The following is a 7,500-nucleotide window of genomic DNA, read 5'->3' as shown; positions in this document are numbered from 1 at the left end:
CTCTCTCTCTCCGTCAGTGTCTCTCTCTCTCTCTCTTTCTCTCTCTGTCTCTGTCAGTGTCTCTCTCTCTCTCTCTCTCGCTCTCTCCGTCAGTGTCTCTCTCTCTCTCTCTCTCTCTCCATCAGTGTCTCTCTCTCTCTCTCTCCATCTATCTCCATTTCTTGTCTTGTTAACACGCTGTGCTTTTATTAGAGCACATCTAATCCACAAAGTATGCGCCGGTTGACACCGAATCAAAGAGATTAAATGAGAGAGAGGGAATAACGGAGCGCTTCACTGTTTACTCCAAAATGAATGACTCAAGAAACGACTGAACTGGCCTGATGGGAATTAATCTCAGATAAACAAGCTCATCAATAAAGACTCATTATGATGTCAGTCAAATTACACAGAATTAACGCAGAAACACATGAAGTGATGATAGAAAATGAAACTACATGATGAATGTTTCTCTAGAACTGAAGTTTTATCTGTGCAGTAAATATATATAAATATATAAAATAACTTACCGGTTCATGTGTGTGTGTGTGTGTGTGTGAGTGAGTGCGTGTGTGTGAGAGAGAGAGTGCACGTGTGTGTGTGTGTGTGTGTGTGTGTGTGTGTGTGTGTGTGTGTGTGTAAGAGAGTATGTGTACAATGACCTCTGACCTCAAACACTGCAACTACGCCCATGAAGCTGATGACCACTGATGATGTCAGCCTTATTTACAAGAGCCGATGGGCCAGTTAAAACACATCTGATGAGGAACGAACACACACACACACACACACACACACACACACGCACACACACACACACGCACACACACACACAGGTCTTTCTGACCTACAAACAGTCATCAATCACTGACTCCATCTCTGCCAGATTAATTATCCCACAATCCAACAGTGAAACGAGCAGAACTCAAAACAAATGACCTTCGGTTCATTACGATCAAACTTCAATCCCATCATGCCTGGAAAACATCTCGTTAAACGAAGCCCACAGCAGGACGTTTATAAATGACAGACATTAAAATCTTCAGCAGTAAACACACACACACACACACACACACACACACACACACACACACACAGAGAAGCGGCTGCAGATGTGCGGAGAACGCCTCAGGATGAGGATGTGAAAACCCGACATGCAGTTTCACATCGAGCAAAACACGGAACACTTCAATAATGGAAGAAATGAATTTAGTAAGACTTTAGTCATTACTAGTGTGTGTTCCCATGATCTTCACTTCAGAAAACTGATCCATATCATTAGTAGTTCCTTTAGAAGGATGTAGAAACACTGGAGTCATTACTGTCCAATCCTCAAAGGTTTACAGTGACTTTAGTCAGTATTAGGGAGTTATTAGGGCTGGGTATTCACACAAATCTCACAATTCGATTCGATTTCGATTCAATATTGATTATTTAGGATATCAGGTGCAATACATCTTAACATCTTTTACAATACATCCTACAAATCTCTTCACTAATGCTGTAACTGTGGGAGTCAGTTGTAGACTATAGGCTTCATTAGCCTACTATAATACTGAAGGTAAAAATGAACTGATTTGTAAACAAACACATTACACTTTTATTTATTTTTATAATAATAAAGTTATATGAAATATAAACATTTAAATGGTGGCTGCCATAAAAACCTGCCAGATTTATTCAAACATGCATTAAATATTGAAGAACATAAAATAGGGTGACCAAACGTCCTGTTTTCCCAGGACATGTCCTGGCCGTCCTGGCTGTTTTTTATAAAGTGATGAAAATGTCCTGGTTTTCATTATTTTTCATTGGGCCATTAAGGGTGTACTTTAAATACACACTTGCCTTTGCACACAAAACACATGAAACCGGCTTCGGCTTCGCCCCGTCTTGTTATAATCAGCGCGTTCCTCAATCCGCAGCGGCAAGCAGAGAGCATGTCAGAATACAGAGTCCTGTGTGTGTGTGTGTGTGTGTGTGTGTGTGTGTTCATCTCAGCCTCAGTGGTCTGTCACTGCTCCTCAATGTCAGAATATTTGAAATGACCGATCAAATCAAAGTAGGCGGACTTTACATTCACAGAATTTTAGCAGCATGACTCAACATTTTAGTTTACGGTCAAGTGTGAGATAAGATGTAAGTAGCTAACAGCGTAAAAAAACTAAAAGCCCAAATGTAAATTCACAAATGATTTACAGAGAAAATTCCCATGTTTTCGATTCGGTCGGGATCCGTGTAAAGCAGAATGCATGAACTGCAAAGCTGGCAAGTAAGTGTCAGTGTCAAATAAAGGTGCTAGCGACCTAGAAGCCCACATAAAGAAAGTATAGGCTATAAGAGAACATCAGGAGAACTGAAATTGTTTTTTTTACTGAATTAGTGTAGTAGATTTTTAAACTATGGTCATGAAAAGAAATAGTGTCATGTAAAAGGTGTTAAAAGCTAAACTTTTTTTATTTTTTTATAAGTATTCTATTGCAGGCCAAACACTGAATAGAAAGGATGTATTACTTTATGTCAGTGGTTCTCAAAGTGTGGTAACCGTACCACTAGTGGTACGCAGGTTCTCTCTAGTGGTACGCAGAGGAAACACTGAATTTCGATCTCACAGGTGTGAGTAGAACGTGATAAACTGCTAAATTCAAACTGCTTTTTTTTCCAACTAACGTGATCATTATAAAGGCGATTCAATGCTATAGCTAACAAATTTGTGAATATTTTGAATAAAAAAATTAATAAAAGCAGATCATCAGTCATTGAGTGGTTGTGGTCGCGTGACAAGCAATGACGAGTCACCATGGAAACAAAGTGATCATGATCTATAACGGTCGCCTTGAAAAGCTTACGCTTGGGGAGGAGCTGAATTTTTTTAACTTAAGTGTGTGAAAAGGTTAAATATAAATGAATGTTAGGTGGATGATTAAATTATGAAAAGTTCAAAACTGCTATTGTGGCTTCAATCTGGCAAGAGAAGTTTGGATCAGGAGGAGAATGTTTCAAATACAAGAACTGAAGCGGATGAAAGTGAACCGAGCACAAGTGCTAACAACAGTGTTACACTTTTAAGTACAATACATTTTAATTTAATCTGTAAGTACAGTTTTTATTTCACTTTTAAGGTGCAATACATTTTAATTTAATCATTAAAAAAATTACCTGTATTTTACCTGCAGCACACAGTGCAGTGTTGATGTTAAAACTGTGTTGTTACAATGTTTAAAGTGGCTGACAACAATAAATATTCTTATTATAAATAAAACTGCCTGGTTTTTGAGCTGTGCATAACTGTAGCTGAATAGTTAGGCCTACTACGCTAACGTTACTGTATTTTAATATTGGTCATTATGGTGGTACTTGGAGAGCCACATATTTTCTGAGGTGGTACTTGGTGTAAAAAGTTTGAGAACCACTGCTTTATGTATTAAAGTACAATAACATAGTTGCAAGGTTGTGAATGCATTTGTCAAGTATTTTTTGATGCATTCACCCCCCAACCACTGCCCCACCCCTTAACCACGCCTCCCCAAACCACGCCCCCACCCCTTAACCACGCCTCCCAAACCACGCCCCCACCCCTTAACCACACCTCCCCAAACCACGCCCCCACCCATCAACCACGCTCCCGTCCTCTTTTCTGAAAACTAAAATATGGTCACCCTACATAAAAAGTATAATGAATATGTATTATGGTGCATATATTTAGCAGAATGCTCCTCTCTAAACTCTTCTCGCTGACTGACGAGTTTATGGTCACTGGATATGGTTTTTCTGAGGTAAATGTGACGTTACATGACATCGTTTACAAGCTGATTTACTGACGTCTTTCCACGGTTGAAACACTGATTGAGCGATTCCATGTCACATGATACGGAATTCGATAAGTTGTACTCTATCTTTTAACACACTTTCAGATGCTCATTCATGTTTATTTCGCGCTGTAACTGGTGTTATTAAGGCGGAAGAGAAGATCATGTGCTTCTCTAGACCTGAGCCAGAGCGATCTCACGCCACAGCGACAAAACGCTATTTATGTTTTGGAATTTCGTAAGAAAATGGACATAATTTGAATTTTTGTCCAAATTCTGGCAGGAGTTTTGTAAGCTATTGGGGGCTACGGTCAGTCTGTCTTCGGGTTATCATCCCCAGAGCAATGGTCAGTCCGAGCGAGCCAACCAAGATTTGGAGAGAATGTTGCGATGTTTGGTAGCCAAGAATCCTTCGTCCTGGAGCCAACAACTTTCTATTGTTGAGTACGCACATAACTCGTTACCAGTGTCATCCACGGGCCTCTCTCCGTTTAAGTGTAGTTTAGGTTACCAGCCACCTATTTTTCAGAGTCTGGAATCCGAGGTCGCGGTCCCCTCCGCCCACGCCTTCGTCCAGAGGTGCCGCTGCACTTGGACTAGAGCCCGTGAGACTCTGCTCCAGGTGGGGAAGCGCATGAAGGCTAAGGCCGATCGCCACAGGTCAAAGCCTCCCGTATACGTCGTGGATCAATAAGTGTGGCTTTCTACCAAGAACATTCCGCTCCGTTCCGTTTCCAACAAGTTAGCTCCCAAATTTATTGGCCCGTTCCCTGTCACCAAGATTACTAGTCCGGTGACAGTCCGACTCAAACTTCCTCCGGCGTACAGGAGAATTCATCCCGCCTTTCATGTGTCTAAGATCAAGCCCGTGTTTTATTCTCGTATTAACGAGAATTAAACGAGAACGACCGTACCGGTTCCCTGGTTCCTGGTTCCTGAGCACATCGATCACCGCACGCCATCTCCGGGTTGCCCATCGAAGTCCCTGCGTCACCTCACCATCTGAGTGTTTGTTCCCCGACCTGTGTGCTTATCTGACCAACTTCAATAAACGCCTTTTACTTGCATTTGTATCCGTCTCTGTTTCATAACAATTCACCTGAGCGATATTACTTACTAATTCATTAATCAGAGTTTGTTGTTAGTTAACAGTAGTTACTAGAATGTTAATAGTGCGTTACTCATTAGTTCCTGTGTAGTTACTCATTAATGAAGGAACAGTGTTATAAAGTGTTACCGTAACCTGTCGTGTGGGTCTCTCTTCCCTCCGACGGGTTCATTCATGACACACAAAAACAAGGAAAACACTCCAAAAAATGCTTTTCTTACTTAGTATTGTTGTCTTGTTTCCAGTCCAAATATCAAACATTTCTTAAATCAAGATGCATTTACTAAAAGGTAGTAAAATGACATAAGATATTAAGGGCCCTATCTCGCACCCAGCGCAATTGACTTTGTACACCGACGCATGTATCATTCTTATTTTGCACCCGACGCACAGCGGACTCTTCCCTCCACAGACGCACGTCGGTAAATTAGGGAATGAACTTGCGCTCCCGGGGGCGGTTCAGCGCAAAGAGGAGGCGTGTTCCGGCGCAAACGTTCCCTGGTGCTATTTTGCAGTTTCAGAAAACAATTCCGCCACAGACCAGGAGAAACCTCGTCTAAAGTCAGTGGCGCGTTCAGATGCTATTTTAAGGGCGCATGCTTGGCCATAATGTAGCGTGTGCACAACGCACACACACTTTGCTTCTCTCATCTACACACAGACACAGCAGTTCACATTTTTAGAAAACCAAACATTATTACAAGAAAAAATATTCTACACGAGGGAAATCATTGTGGTGTCCATGAAGATGTGAAAAATAGGCATAAATCTAGTTTACACATTTACCCAAATTATTATCCGCCTGTTTAACCGAAGCTAATTTGGGTGTGTTTCTCCATCCCCAATGTCACTTCTCTGTGTTTTACGGCCCTGACGACAACGTCGGTCTCCTCGGCTGTGAACCGCTCCTGGCGTGCGTCTGGCAAATCCAACGTTATAATAGCAATCCGCCATGGAACAAGCGCGCCTGCTCTTAAAGGGAATGTGAGATGTCGCTCTGATTGGTTTATTTCACGTTACGCCCAAACCACACCTATGAGTAATGAAGCTACTTCAGACCAACTCATTTTAGATTTGTGTCGGGCGCAAGAGTCATTTATCCCACGGTATAATAGCAACAGCGCCCGAGATCCGCCCACAAAGTTACTTGCGTTTCGTGTTTGATACTTGCGTTTCAGATCGTTAAAATAGGGCCCAATGTATTGTTGTCTTGTTTCCCGTCCAAATATCAAACATTTTTTAAATCAAGATGCATTTACTAAAGTAGTGAAATGACATAAGATATTAAGTCTTGTTTTCTGGGGAAATTAATTTAAATTGAATGAGTTTTTGCTTAAAACAAGAAAAATTATCTGCAAATGGGGTCAGAAATTAATACAATTATTAAAAATAAGAAAATAATCTTGTTTCTTTTTTGAATTAAGATTATTTTTCATATCCCATTGGCAGATCATTTTGCTTTTTTTAAGCATCAACTCATTCAATTTTGATTAATTTCCCCAGAAATTCACAAATTCCCCTTATGTCATATTACTCATCTAGTAAATGCTTCTTGATTTAAGAACTTTTAGATATTTGGACTGGAAACAAGACAAAAACACTAAACAAGAAAAGCATTTTTTGGAGTGAATGAGGAAAACACGGAGAAGGGGATTCTGGGAACGCCCGTGTGGTTCGACTGGTTAACCGCCTCTAATGGGCCGTTTCATTAGGGATTGATCAGCGCTCTGGAATCCGGGCAGAATATCTCCCAGAGTTCCTCACGTGTACAACATCCCGAGCTCCCGGGAACATGTGGCGTTGTCTTTCCCTCGCCAGCAGAATTCCTGAACACTGACTCAGATCCGAGGAAAACATGAGCGGCTCTGGATTTCCTTCAGATCGTGCCGGAGAAGCACGGGATTCACACAGCCTAGCAACAGCTCAACAGCATAGCAACACATAATCACTCATTACAGACCATAGTCAACATTCTAATAGTTGAGCTCAGATCAGGCCTGAGGATGAACACACACACACACACACACACACACACACACACACACCACTTCATATAGAGAAACATCAGCCGTCGGATGAACACACACACACACACCGCTTCAAATAGAGAAACATCAGCCGTCGGATGAACACACACACACACACACACACACACACACCGCTTCATATAGAGAAACATCAGCCGTCGGATGAACACACACACACACACACACACACACACACACACCGCTTCATATAGAGAAACATCAGCCGTCGGATGAACACACACACACACACACACCGCTTCATATAGAGAAACATCAGCCGTCGGATGAACACACACACACACACACACACACACCACTTCATATAGAGAAACATCAGCCGTCGGATGCTCTGAGTCGGTTTGTGTGACGGTTTAGTGTTGGTTCATAACAATGTGTGTGTGTGAGAGAGTGTGTGTGTGTGTGTGTGTGTGTGTGTGTGTGTGTGTGTGTGTGTGTGTGTGTGTGTGTGTGTGTGTGTGTGTGTGTGTGTGTGTGTGTGAGAGAGAGAGAGAGAGAGAGAGAGAGAGAGAGAGAGAGAGAGTGTGTGTGTGTGTGTGTGTGTGTGTGTGTGTGTGTG

The 7,500-nt window shown here is 41.8% G+C and overlaps 1 protein-coding gene across 1 annotated transcript in view; it reads right to left on the bottom strand.

Moving 5' to 3' along the window:
• fbn1 (fibrillin 1) overlaps window positions 1-7,500 on the bottom strand; it is a 115,610-nt gene that overhangs the window by 49,378 nt on the left and 58,732 nt on the right.

This window comes from Leuciscus leuciscus, assembly GCF_965113295.1.
Source record: "Leuciscus leuciscus genome assembly, chromosome: 10".
NCBI classification, from domain to species: Eukaryota; Metazoa; Chordata; class Actinopteri; order Cypriniformes; family Leuciscidae; genus Leuciscus; species Leuciscus leuciscus.
Note: the sequence above shows the minus strand (reverse complement) of the source record. Positions and strands in the feature narration are given on the sequence as shown.